Genomic DNA, 14722 nt, shown 5'->3' with positions numbered 1-14722 from the left:
TTCTTGATGGTTGGAAATCCCCCTTTGTCGAGTATCCCCCTGCTGCTTCATGGAAGGTGGCACCTGGGACTGTGAGGAGGAGGTGACATCGGGGTTGGCATGCAAATGAGGAAACCCCTCACCAAATCTAGCAGGAAAAAGCCCTAAAACAATGAGCCACGATGGAATTAAGAGATTGAAGTGATGCCTAGACGTGAGGAACAGAATGCAGTGTCCACTAAGACCCTTTTTACCTCTTACCCTAACCTAATAAGACATCGGCTAGAAAGAGGACCTCGAATGTCAAGCCTTAAAACCAGGAATCTACTGGTGCTCTCATGAGGATAGAAGCCCCAGCTCTGCCTGCATACCAGTGGACACAGCTGCCCTCTTCCTCACCATTCCTAGGAGCAGTGGCATCGTGAGCATGATTGGGCGGTTCTCCCCACCCGAGCTGATTTTTAATAAAGGCATTAAAAAGGAGAAATGTGAAAAATGCATGTATTTTATGATTGGCTTTTCGCAAATATTGAAATTAATATTATATGTGTTGTGTTAGAAAGTAATGCCGTATTAATTCTCTTAAGTACTGTGTTAAATATAGTTTTAGGTTAGAAAAATTGTTAAAATTGAAACAATGCTATGTAGGATACTCTTTTTAAAAAGAAAGGACTTGCAGCGAGATAGCAGCCACAGGACACCTAAATCTTTCAGAGAAGAAGAATTTATGGCCCTCTTATCAGAAAAAACCAACTTCTTCCCGCCTTAGGATTTGGAGGAAGAAGTTGACGATGACCAGACAGAATCCTGTATTTGAATGGAATTTATGCATCATGTATGCAGTGTATGAATATGCAACAGGCTATTGTTTTTAAGAGTTAATCCTTTATTAACGGGTGTCCTTTTTTGGGCATGCTGCCCAGAAAAAGGTACCCGGACGTCCGTAACTCTTTGTCTCATATTGTCCTAATTCAGTTTGTCCAAATTATTATTACTCTAATTGTATTACTATTTTTATAACCATTTTATTACTATCAAACTTTTAAAATTTTGAAAACAAGTGATTGGCGTTTTCAACAATTTGGTAGCAGAGGATGGTTAACACCTCGCTGCCGGTGCTTTAGGAGAGTCAGAGTGGGAAAGGCACGCCCTGCCCTCTTTGGCAGCCTCGCTCTGTCTCCCCTGAAGTGACCGACAGACGCAGGTTACGATCTGTGGACAAAAGGAGGCAATAAAACAAAGAGATGGGAAAAAGGCTCCCTAGAACTGTGGTAATTGGCCCCCTAAGACTAGTAGTGCGCACGAAGAACCCGGGAAGGAAAAAGGATTGGTAAGTATTTCTCGGGGGGGGACAGGTACGGGGGATGAATGTGTGTGAATGAGAGGCGGGCTGGTTGTCCCAGACCTGCCATGTGAGTGCGGAGTCTCCCATGCTGGGTTTCTGTCTTTTCGCGAGAAAAGCAGCCAGTAAAGAGACGAAGCGAGTGATAAGAGAGTGAAAGAATCCCCTGGGGTTACTGGGGCTGGGTCTCAGGGAGGGGTTGGACGCCTTGGAGGTAGGGAGCAAGGTTTCCTAGCCCAATCCACTAGGAAACAGGACAGGAGGGGCCCCTAAAAACCTGCTGGGTTGAGGGATTTATATTCCAAGAGCATCTAAGAGCAAGGTTGAGCAGAATTCTGTCGGAGTGAGGATATGCCCGAGAACACTCAGGGTGGGACAACACAGCTAGATTGAGGGATGAAAATTTTGCCCAACAGTATCCGGGGTTGGACAACACAGCTAGACTGAGGGAAAAATTTTTGCCCAACAGGATCCAGGGTTGAACAACACAGCAAAACAAATTAAATGCCCAAGAGCATCTGTAGTTGTATTACACCACTGGGTTGAGGGACAGAAAATGCCCAAGAGCATCTGGAGTTGAACAACACAGCTGGATTGAGGGAAAAATACCCAAGAGCATCTGGGGCTGGACAACACGGCAGAACTGAGGGAAAATTGCCCGAGAGCATCTGGGGTTGGACAACACAGCTGGGTTGAGGGATATCCAATAGCACCGGGACTGGCCAGTAACACCTAAACTTGTAATAGGTGATGTGAAAGTAAAAGGTACCTTATTGTTGTTTTGTGGTGTGTGAGAGTGAGTCATACACAAAGTCAGCCTCAACTTCCCGGGCGGGTGGGAATGGGGAGGCAGTGGAAAGAGGAGTGAGTAACCTGCACACCAGGCTATTGTTCCCGGGTAGGTGGGAACTTTTGGGCCAAGGGTATGAGTGACCTGCACACCAGCCTATTGTTCCTGGGTAGGTGGGGACTTTTGGGCCGAAGAGAGTGAGTGACCTGCAAACCAAGCTAGTGTTCCCCGGGTGTGTGAGGGGGCCGTAGCTGAAGAGTGTGAGTGACACGCAGACAGCCTCACAGGTGAACGGGCACTGGAGGCAGCCAGAGTCAGGGCCCTTCCAGGAGGCCCAGAGATACTGAGACCTAGAGGCCAACCCCAAGGCAAGGGGGGCCACAGGGTGATGCCGATTTTTGCCCCAAAAGGCGAGAAATTACTGCTTAAGAGACTCAGTCAAATAAGCAGGAGGTATTTTATTACGACGTCGGAGAAATCCTAAAATGGGATTTCTGAATCTTTACAGCAAAAGCGTACCTTTTTATACAGTTTTAGGTTTGGGATTACATCATATTCATGCATATACATATGGGGAGTGGTGTAGGCGGAGCGTGGGCGGGGACTTCTCTTTTGAGGATCTTCTCAGGGGTCATTCCGGTCGGCCTTCATCAGCTTCGAGGAGTCTTCCTCTTTAAACTTTTGAACCTCTCCCCAAATTTGGTCAATTCTCGGTGTAGTTGGCTTAGTCTCCAGGCCTTGGCAAGGGTCTCAGGGTCAATTTGACATGTTGGCCCTAAACGTGCTTTACCCAGCAGTTCTTCTTGGCTCTGAAATGCACTGAACTTATCACTGTCTGTCCTTATCTCTTCTCTGTCATTGTGTTCCATACCTTACCCAATTTATTGCTCTATGTGGTTTCTTAACATTGAATATTTCCCATAACTGCTTTATATTCTATGCTTTAACCCATCATCTCTTGAAAGTAACTGTTTTAGGGGCTTCATTTCCCTCCTTTTCTTATAACTTACGAATTCTTTCGTCAAGTTCTAATCCTTCGGGGCGTTGATACGCCCGCACCATCGCCCAAATCATTTGGATCTTACTCATCAAGGATTTCAGCTTCCACCACAAGCATAGGTTCATAAAAGTCAGTATAAGCATTGCTATAGTTAAAATTAGTATCGGGTGTACCAGGTAATGAAAGACCTGTGTTGCTGTTGGGGAAAATCTTGTGAAAACGTCCCACCAGTGATGTTGGCCTACTTGTTCTACTTCAGTCAGGATGTTTTTTATTCTTTCTGAGTTGTGCTCTACTTGTAGGACCATGCGCTTAACTGTTTGGTTCACTTTTTGCACCAGTCTTCTTACTTCTGGATGCACGAGCATCGCCTTAAGAACTTCGACATCTATACTTATCTGTAATTTTGGCAACTCATGATACAGGTCGTAGTCTGCATTAATTAGCTGTTGGGTGGTTACAGGAGCGGTATAGTTAAAATCACAACTTATAATCTTGGTAAAATTACATACACAAAAGTTAGTATTGTTAGTTTCTTCTTGGCAACTATCTACAGTTACGTTACTGCAAGCTGTTCTGACGCAGGCGCATCTATTCCCTACATAATAAACTTGCGACCGTACTCTATTGTGTGGAAGCATTTCAAAAGTGCATACACTATTTTCAGCATCTAAGCATAAATCTTCTGTTTCTACTATAGCATTTTCACATATGTATCCTAGTTGCCCCCTAGGAATACATGCTTCTGTACTAACAGACTGCCACTTATTTTTGGCGTCATCATAACTCGCCTAAACATTATAATCTACTGGCTTAACAAGGACATTCTGATGTATGGAAAATCGCCCTTTCCTCTGCAGCACTGATGGTAAGAACATAGGCTTCAATGTGCTCATGCTGTGGTACATAAGTAAAGTTTACTAATTGCCACCAGGCTTGATGGTCCCTTTCAAATTGTGTAGTATGACTATCTTTCAGTATCGTTTTTCTTATTTCCTGGGACAGCGTTCTTGACGTTCTTTCTCTTATTATCCCTGCTGCCACTGACTGTACCCACTGTTGTGTTCGTGTGCATTGGATAGCAAGCGCAATTTCTTTGCTAATGTCTCTTGTATAGCCGGCAATTCTAGCAAAATCTTCAGCAGTGTGATTTGCTACCAGGGTTAGTAACTTAACTACCAGTGATTGTGTTTCTGCCAATGTAAGCATGGATGAACTCAGGGGCACTTTAAGTTTTCTTAAGCCTGTGATAAGACCTAGTAGCTAGCCATGCTTCCCATCCTTTAAGGCTTTGTTGTATGAACGGTTGACAGTCCTTTTGCAGATGGGTGATGTTAGTCTGAATATTCATCTGCACCTTTTTCAGAGAGTACGTGGGGTCTAGCAGCAGTTTCAGTTCATCTGACCTCCTTACTACCTGGGGCCCGATAAAGGTTAAGTTATGCACCTTTCTACATTCAATTGGTGGAGTAATTTCTTGGGGCAAGCCTAAATTTGGATATAAGGAGATCACGTCTTCTGGTGATGCTACTTCGTATCTGGTAACACGTCTGGGGAAACTAGTACCCTGTTCCAGCGTTTTCGACTCCCTTTCACATGCGAACGTCATCGACTGATCTAATCTAAATGCCATCTCACACTGTGCTTTCCCTTCTTCGGGACCGCTAGATGCTACGATCTTTCCCACAGGAAAGAGGAGAGGGTGAGGGTCAAAGGTTATATTTTGAGGATGTAACCGCGGTGAAGGTGGTCAGCAGCACTTGGAAAGGTCCTTCCCACTTTTCTTGTAGGGGTTTTCTTAAAAGATTCTTAACATATACTCAATCACCGGGATTAAAAGGATGCAACTTACAGTTAGGCTGTTTAGGTTGGTGGTCAATCACCACCGCAGCATTCTTGTCAAATTGCTTTTCTACCATAATCACATAGTCATAAATATACTGATTACCTATTTGATCTACAGCGTCCTCATTTACAGTTTGCATAGCATAAGGTCTGCCGTACAGAATTTCAAATGGGCTTAGCCTTTCTTTCGATCTTGGCTTGACTCTCAGTCTAAGCAGAGCAATAGGCAAAGCTTGATACCAATGCAAATTAGTCTCCTGGCATATTTTGGCAATCTGCTGCTTAATAAGATGGTTCATCTTTTCCACTTGGCCGCTGGCCTGTGGGCGATAGGGCGTGCGTAATTGCCATTTGATTTGTAGTGCTTTGCTTATTGCCCTTACCACTTTTGCACAGAAATGTATACCCCTATCCGAAGAAATGCTCTTCGGTACCCCAAACCGTGGAATGATTTCATTCAACAGTACTTTGGTCACTTCTCTTTCTTTATTTGTTCTGCAAGGGAATGCTTCAGGCCACCCAGAAAATGTATCAGTTAATACCAGCAAATATCGAAACCCTCCTTTTCTTGGGAGCTCAGAAAAATCAATTTGCCACACTTCACCTGGGAATTTACTTCGATTTATGGCCCCTGGATGTATCTTAGTTCTTGTATTCGGGTTGTTCTTCAGGCACCTCTCACACTGGGATGTGACATGTTTTACAGTGGTGAACAATTTTGGTCCTGCTATCCGAGCCTGCAAATACTGGTATAGCGGGTCCAAACTCCAATGGGCTTTCTCGTGTTCTGCTTTCACAAACTGCCACATCGTATTCCCTGGTATTATTAACTGTCTCGTTTCCAATTGACCCCAACCATTCTCTAACATTTTACCTTTATTTCTCTGAATCCACCTGTGATCTGACTCTTGATATTCTGGCCGAAAATTTGTGTCTAACTCACCTGGTACTAGAGCTGCTACTTTTATTTCTTCAGTTCTTGCAGCAGCTAATTTAGCCTCTGCGTCTGCTTTTCTATTCTCTATCTCTGGGATAGTGTCTCCCTTTAAATGTCCCTTACAATGCATTATGGCCACTTGTGCTGGGAGCTGGACTGCTTCCAGCAGTCGCAGGACTTCTTTTGCGTGTTTGACTGTTTTTTCTTTGAGCAGTTAACAGTCCCCTTTCTTTCCAGATGGCCCCATGAGCATGTACGACGGAAAAGGCATACTTAGAGTCTGTCCATATGTTGATCTGCATGTTCTCCGCCAATTCCAGGGCTCGAATCAGAGCTATCAGTTCTGCCTTCTGGGCTGAAGTCCCTGCGGGTAAAGGGTTCGACTCAATTACCTCTTCTGCGGTGGTAATTGCATAGCCGGCCATTCTCACTCCTTGCCTCACGAAGCTGCTTCCATCCGTGAACCAGTCGTCTGCATCTTCGAATGGTTCTTCTTTGAGGTCCGGGCGGCTGGAGTAGACGGCCTCAATTGTTTCCAGGCAGTCGTGCTCGATCGGCTCTGCTGGGGCTCTCCCTTCTAGGAATAAAGCTGGGTTCCCAATGTTAGTGACCTGAATAGTCACGTCATCTGACTCAGCCAAAATGGCCTGGTATTTTAAAAATCTGGAAGGTGACAGCCAGTGGTTACCTTTCTGCTCCAACACAGCTGAGACGGTGCGAGACACCAGCACCGTTACCTTTTGGCCCAGCGTGAGTTTCCTGGCCTCTTCTATATTAATGATTACTGCGGCCACTGCTCTCAGGCAGCCAGGCCATCCCTTGCTTACTTCATCCAACTGTTTGGAGAAGTAGGCCACAGCTCTCTTACGTGGTCCTAACTGCTGTGCCAGGACTCCTAGGGCCATCCCCTGTCGCTCGTGGGAGAACAGCCAGAATGGTTTTGATACATCTGGGAGACCTAAAGCTGGTGCTCTCATTAGCTCCTGTTTCAGCTTTTTGAAGGCCCCCTCTGCTTCGGGAGTCCAAACTAGGACACTCTTGGTCTCCTTCAACAAATCATACAGCGGTTTAGCGAGCATCCCGTACTGGTAGATCCATAGCCGACACCAACCTGTCATCCCCAGAAAGGCACGCAGTTCTCTCACCGTCTCTGGTTTAGGCATCTGGCAGATGGCCTCTTTTCTGGCTGCTCCCAGGGATCGCTGTCCTCTGGAGACTTCGTATCCCAGGTACACCACTTCTTTTTGCACCAGCTGCGCTTTCTGTTGGGAGACTCGATATCCACTTAAACCCAGAAAGTTTAACAGGGAAATAGTCCATGCAATGCACTCTTCCTCTGTCACTGTTGCTATTAGGAGGTCGTCTACGTACTGTAGGAGAGTGCCATCTCCCAGCGGCCTTTCCCACTGCTCTAACTCTTTTGGCTAACTGATTCCCGAAAATCGTGGGGGAGTTACACCATCCTTGGGGCAATACTGTCCACGTAAGTTGGGTCTTTCTTCTTCTATCCACAAATTCCCACTCAAAGGCAAAAATCTTTTGACTCTCAGGAGCTAAAGGAAGGCAGAAGAATGCGTCTTTCAAATCCAATACGGTGAACCATGTCAAACTATCTTTCAGTTTAGTTAAAAGCGTGTATGGGTTAGCAACTACCGGATGTAATGTCTTGGTTATCTCATTTACTGCTCTCAAGTCTTGGACTAATCTATAAGTTCCATTAGGTTTCTTTACTGGCAGAATTGGGGTGTTAAAATCTGATTCACATTCTATCAATAATCCTAATTCTAAGAACCTTTTAATTATGGGCTCGATTCCCTTTCTATCCTCTAACCTCAGTGGGTATTGTTTCCTAACCACCGGCCTTGCTCCAGGTATAAGTTCAATAATGATAGGTGTTGCTTGTTTTGATTTCTCAGGTGTATCAGTAGCCCATACTAGTGGGTATACTTCACTTAGGATTCGCCTGATGTTATGATTCTCAGGCTTTGGTTCCATTCAGCTGATTGTCAGGCTTAGAGCTGTGATCAGCTGTTCCTCATTTACTTGGAATTCTAATTTGTCTTTGTTGAACTTTATTATAGCTCTCAAATTCTCTAATAGGTCTCTCCCCAATAAGGGCTTTGGCGAATTTGGTAAATACAGGAACTGATGAATTCTCATTTGTTTCCCAATTTTGTATTTGATGGGTTTCAAAAAGTAAGCTTTTTCTGGTTGGCCTGTTGCTCCCACAACTTGCACAAATTCATCACTTTTAGGTACCAATTCCTGATTTAGAACCGAAAAGGTTGCTCCCGTATCAATCAAAAAGTCCAATTCCTTTTCACCTTCCCCTAGCTCCATTTTAACCAGTGGGTCTGCTAGGGAACGGCCCACCGGTCCCCCTCAGTCGTTATCTTGTTGTGTGGCCGTAGTAGTGCCCAATAGTCTCTCCCTTAACTGGGGGCATTCCTGCTTCTAGTGTCCCATTTTCAGGCAGTACGCACACTGGTTTGGCCCCACTCTAGTTGGGTGGGGTTGGAGTCTCCCCCCCCTTCTTGTCGGATTGCCTCTACTTCTTCCCCTGGTTCTAGGTCCCGAGTAACCTGTATTCTGAGCTGCCACGGCTACAGCCACCACTCGAGCTATCTTCTTGTCTTCCTTTTTCTTTTCCTCAATTTCCCTATTATTATACACCTTCTATGCCTCATTTAGCAGTGTCTCCAGGTTTTTATTTGCTGGATGCTCAAGCTTTTGCAATTTCTTCCTGATGTCTGGATTACTTTGTCCCATCATTAATCCTAACAGGTGTTGTTTCTCTTCTTCCGTCGCTGGGTCCAGGGGTGTGTATTGTCTCACGGCTGCCCTAAGTCTATCTAAGAACTCTGATGGGGTCTCATCCTTTCCCTGCCTGATGTCATATAGCATTGACTAATTGATAGCCTTGGGGATCGCGTTACGCAAGCCCATTGCTATCAGTTTTCTATACTGCACTAACCGCTGATAGTGGTCTGCATTGCCCGGGTCCCATTCTGGTTTGCTGCTGGGAAAATTATCTTCTAGTCTCCCCGATAATAGTTGAGCATGTCGCTTTCCTGTTTCCAATACGAGTTCCCTTTCTGTATCTGTCAGCTCTGACAACATCACCTCTATATCCTCCCAATCAATATCCAAATTCTTTACCATTAATTCAAACCTCTTTGCTACTCCCTCCGGATTCCTTCTAAAATTCTTTGCCTCATCCCTCCAATTATTTAAATCATTGGTCGAGAACGGCACCTTTACTCTTGTCCTTTCCCCCAACTCTTGTCTAACTTATCAGGGCTGCACTCAAACTTAGATTTCCACCATCGTTCCAGTTCTTTTAATGGGGTCGGATCCTCTCGTTCCTCTCCTGGTTTGGGGAGGGGCCCTGGATGGTATTCCCACAGGCTTATTTCACTCTCTTTTCCACTGTCCCTCCTTGTTAGCTTAAGACATCGCTGCCCAATGCTACATGCATCGCAGCAACGTTCTTTAGGTTTTGAGCCTTTCTTATCCTTTTCCAGGGCTAGTACCAGAGGGTCTTGAGGGGCTGCATTAATTCCACACTCCTTTTGCTACTCAGGTTTATTCCTCAGGGTGAAGAACATGTCTGCATACATCACCTCATCTCATTTATTGAGCCGGCGGAGGAAGAGCATTAGTTGTAAAATGGTATTATAATTAATTGTCCCCTCTGGTGGCCATTTCTCACCATCATCCAATTTATACAACGGCCACCACTGCGTGCAGTATTTAAGGAGTGTCTTTTTACTTATATTTCTTCCTGGAATCCCCCCTAAGTCCTTCCAATGCTTCAGAATACATCCTAAGGGGGTTTTCATATTTATATCTTTGCTCGGTTGACTCCCCATTGCTATTTTCTGGGTCGGTGTTTCTTATCCCACCAAGTAAATCTCCTTCCCACAAGCACTATATACCAGTTTATCTTAGCACCTCATTCATACAATATCCAAGCGCTTCGTCCTTTTCTGACCTGGCCTCTCGCGAGGGACAGGAACTGCAGAGCCGGACTCCCACTCGCTTCGCAGCCGGGCTGCGTCTCAGACACACTCTCTCATACATGGTGCCAATTCATTCAAACTGTCCTACCTTTCCGTTCTATCAAAATACACTGCTTTACCGTAAGATGTCGCCGGCAGACCGTAAGATACCGATATTGGTCGGCTCCAGGCCGTCACACACTCGCAAAACTGTAAATCAATAGTACGGTTCTGCCGATAATATCACAACAAATTTCAGACAACATAAAAACCACTAAACTCGTCCCTTTGCAAAAATCTTACAGTCAATACATCAAAGCATACAACAGGGTTAAACAAAGGTATAAAACGTATACACTCCTTCCAAGTTCCTCCAAGGGAGTGGAGAAAATTGGGCCGAGTCCCGGGATTTGTTGGACGTTCTCCCGGTCAGCCTGGAACCGTTCCCGGGATTTAGTTCAGTTCAGATAAAAACAAAAACTGACCACTCTTTTTAACCCTTAAATCACAGTTTCAAACAAACCAACAAGATCAATACAAGAAGAACAAGTGCATCAGAGTCTTGCCTCTTTTTTCTTACTCTCCTTATTTTTTTCTCTCTTTTTTTTTTTTTTTTTTTTTTTTTTTTTTTTTTCCAATTACCAAAAGGTACCCACCAAAGGCATCAATTACTGGTTAGCAAAGACACCAATTACCAAAAGGTACCCACCAAAGGCATCAATTACTGGTTAGCAAAGACACCAATTACCAAAAGGTACCCACCAAAGGCATCAATTACTGGTTAGCAAAGACACCAATTACCAAAAGGTACCCACCAAAGGCATCAATTACTGGTTAGCAAAGACACCAATTACCAAAAGGTACCCACCAAAGGCATCAATTACTAGTTAGCAAAGACACCAATTACCAAAAGGTACCCACCAAAGGCATCAATTACTGGTTAGCAAAGACACCAATTACCAAAAGGTACCCACCAAAGGCATCAATTACTGGTTAGCAAAGACACCAATTACCAAAAGGTACCCAAAAATACCAATTAGGGATTCTTTACCAGAGCGTCCTCTGGTTTACCCTCCGGTGGTCACGTCTGACCCCGTGTTCCCATAAAGCGCTTTATCCTAAAACCAATGAACAATGATAAAAAATACCTCTTTAATTTGGAGCAGGAGAAGCAGGAGATGCAGGGAACTCTTCGTCCACCAAAGAGCGCTTGGTCCGAGGGGGAGTCTCTTCTGACAAAAAGTCGTCAGGGGCGCCCAGAGGGTCCCAGCCCCGGACCCAGCGAGGGGACTCCTCAGATCCTGGATCCCCTGCTTCGTCCCATCTGGGTCGCCAGAAATGATGCCGATTTTTGCCCCAAAAGGCGAGAAATTACTGCTTAAGAGACTCAGTCAAATAAGCAGGAGGTATTTTATTACGACGTCGGAGAAATCCTAAAATGGGATTTCTGAATCTTTACAGCAAAAGCGTACCTTTTTATACAGTTTTAGGTTTGGGATTACATCATATTCATGCATATACATATGGGGAGTGGTGTAGGCGGAGCGTGGGCGGGGACTTCTCTTTTGAGGATCTTCTCAGGGGTCATTCCGGTCGGCCTTCATCAGCTTCGAGGAGTCTTCCTCTTTAAACTTTTGAACCTCTCCCCAAATTTGGTCAATTCTCGGTGTAGTTGGCTTAGTCTCCAGGCCTTGGCAAGGGTCTCAGGGTCAATTTGACATGTTGGCCCTAAACGTGCTTTACCCAGCAGTTCTTCTTGGCTCTGAAATGCACTGAACTTATCGCTGTCTGTCCTTATCTCTTCCCTGTCATTGTGTTCCATACCTTACCCAATTTATTGCTCTATGTGGTTTCCTAACATTGAATATTTCCCATAACTGCTTTATATTCTATGCTTTAACCCATCATCTCTTGAAAGTAACTGTTTTAGGGGCTTCAAGGGACCAGTGATTTTCTGGCAACAGCGATCCACTTTGTGTCTTGAGGGTGTGAAGGAATGTGTAAAAGTGAATGAGTGTTGCAGTGTGGTTTCCTGTCTCACCTATTCCATCCCCCTCAGGTACGCCAACCTTTCCCCCTCCCCCTTTGCCCTCCTGCCTGGGAGCTGTCCGTCAATCTTCACCTTCCAGCAAAGCGTCGTGTGATTGGCAGATGCCCCCCAGGCCTGGGCTCATTGGTTTGTCCTAGCGTCCACATCCCTTGCCCCCTCCCCTCCTCACACCTGGTTGGCCCTCACCTGTCCCTCCCCTCCCCCTGTCCCCGGGGCTTAAAAGGACACGAGACCATGCGGCTGGGGGTCTGTCTGGAGCTGTTACCACCTTCAGAAGTCTACCATGCTGCAATAAAACTCTGGATTTAAGCTCTACAGCAGAACCTGCTCCTTTTCTCTTCACCGTTGCCTGAACCTTTTCCACCAGAGGTAAACTGAGTTCCTATTTTGCCTGGATTTGTTCTGGGTGCCCAGCTGCAGCATCCAGCTGGCCAAAGGTATCTCTGAGGTGAAAACACCACAGCTGCAGCCTTTGGTCCAGCAGCGAGGCCAGACAAAGCCAGGCAGGACACATCCCGAAACATTCGGGGTTCAATATTTAATAAATGAGAAATAAAAGTGAGTGAATGTAGACGAATGAAAGTATAGGTAATGTGGATTGTGCATTTTAAGCCTTACCATATCTCCTTGGAGGGAGGTGTATTGTATTGAAAAGCAGTGTGAGAAAAAGGTATGGGTTTTTTTTTGAGTGTAAGTAATTGAAAGAAAAGTGGTATTTAAGTTGTTAGTAAAAAGTGGAAAATAGAAGCAGGGGAAAAATAGATAGAATATTGAGAAATGGGGCAGAAATCCAGTAAGGTGGATACGGGAAAGAAAAGCGGGAAAAAAATTACCAACAGAAATACCCCAAGATAGCCCTTTGGGAGTTATGTTAGCAAACTGTCCTAGGGTGACGTTATGATGCTTGTATCCCCATTCATGTGTTCTGTTAATGTTGGATATTATGTTCTGTACCTTTAAGACCGGCTCTGAAGAGGGAAAGTTTTGTTTTGGTTTTCTTATCAGCCTGGCGGGACACAGAGACTGCGGCTTTTGCTTTTGCGGCTTTTGCTTTTTGCTTTTGCTCTCTCGCTCTTGCTTGCTTCGCTTCTGCTTGCTTTTGCTCATTAGCTAGTTTAGCTAAACTGTCCAATTTTCTTCCTGGACTGTTTCTCCTTTCCTTTTTCTGATCATTTCGAACCTGCCCCAGACTGGGACCTGGGAAACACCAAGATCCTGCACCTTGCGGCCTGCAGCAGCTGCCCCAGCGCCGGAGGGACTGAGAACAGAGTGACCACCCCCAGAGAGACTTTCTGAATTTGTCATCTTTTTTTTCAGAGCGGTGTCATCCGGAATTGTTCATTTTGTGTGCTGGGGGTTGCTGTGCTTGTTAAATAAACAGGTTCTTTCCACTTCTCTCTGAGAAATCCTTCCCGAACCGGTTGGGGGGAGGGGCTGTGTGGGTTTGCTTACTGGAGGAGCCCTAATTTGGAAATTCTCCTCCAAATTTGTCCTAAACCACGACACAAACAAAAATACAACTCCTTCCAAAATACAGGGTATGTAGATGTTGATGAGAAAAAACATGCAAACTTGTGAATTACATACTCTAAAAAGAGCATTAGAATATTTAACACAAAAGAAAGGAGTTATATATTGATTCAAGGTATGCCTTTAGAGCAGCACATACCTTAAGAAAAATTTTAAAAGAGAGATTACTTAATTCAAGAGGAAAAGGATTAGTACATGAGAAACTTATCTTAGAGCTTTTAGAGGCATTAAAATTACCTAAGAGAGGTAGCTATAGTACATATTAAGGGACACCAAAAGGTAAAGACCCCAGAAATAAGGGGAAATAATGTGGCGGATCAAGAAGCTAAAGATGCAGCAGAAAATGGAGCTGAAAGAGTTAATATTAAATCCCAATGAGGAAAAAATGGAAATTCCAAAGTTTAGGGAAGCAAAAAAGAGGAATTAAAACAAGACAGGTGGTGAACAAGATAAATCGGGGAAATAGAAACCTCTTGATGAAAGGCAATTAGATAATAAAATGCTTACTAGGGAATAGCAGAGGACATGTGTCAAAAAGCCCAGTGGGATACTCGGGCTTTGTGTGATCGTTTTTGGTTTTTTTCTTTTTTTTTAAGGAACTATAGGTGCATTGAGATTTTTGGAGTAGAAAAGCAAGTGACTGAAAGATGTATAATTTGCCAAAAGGTAAATTAAAAAGTGATGAGAAAAACAACATGAGAAGGTCGTAAGTTAGCTCGTCGACCATTTCCAAGTAACCAAGCAGAAGTTTGGATTTGTTAAGCTCTGGATTTATTTGTAAAAACCGTTTAATCCAGAAGAAAAAGAGTATACCACATGCTGGGGAGGGGGGAGGTTGTAAGAAAATAACATTTTTGAAAAGCAATAAAAGAAAAAAAACAGGGAAAGTATAAAGCTGGGAACAAAGTATTACCTCATCCATTCCCGTCTGTTCCCCCACTCGTTCGCAGCTGCACCACCCCCCCAGCCCCTGTGCCGGCTCCGGCACAGTCCGTCTGTCCCAGTCCGTCTGTCCCAGTCCGTCTGTCCCAGTCCGGCCGCCTGGCCCGCGGCCGCTCCGCTGGCCGTGCCGGCGGGGGTGGGGGTCTGTCCTGCCGTGTGCACCGTGGTTACCGTGCTGACTGCACCGAGGGGGGGTCCCGTCTGTCCCATCCCCGGCTGCCCTGACTCTGGTTGGCTCCCGTCGCTGCAGCCGGGGTCTGTCGCCGGCTTTGTCTCTGCCGGATCAGCCATGTGGGGGCTATCCAC

Source organism: Molothrus ater, chromosome W (assembly GCF_012460135.2).
Source record: "Molothrus ater isolate BHLD 08-10-18 breed brown headed cowbird chromosome W, BPBGC_Mater_1.1, whole genome shotgun sequence".
In the NCBI taxonomy this organism is placed as follows: Eukaryota; Metazoa; Chordata; class Aves; order Passeriformes; family Icteridae; genus Molothrus; species Molothrus ater.
This window is presented reverse-complemented; position numbering follows the sequence as displayed.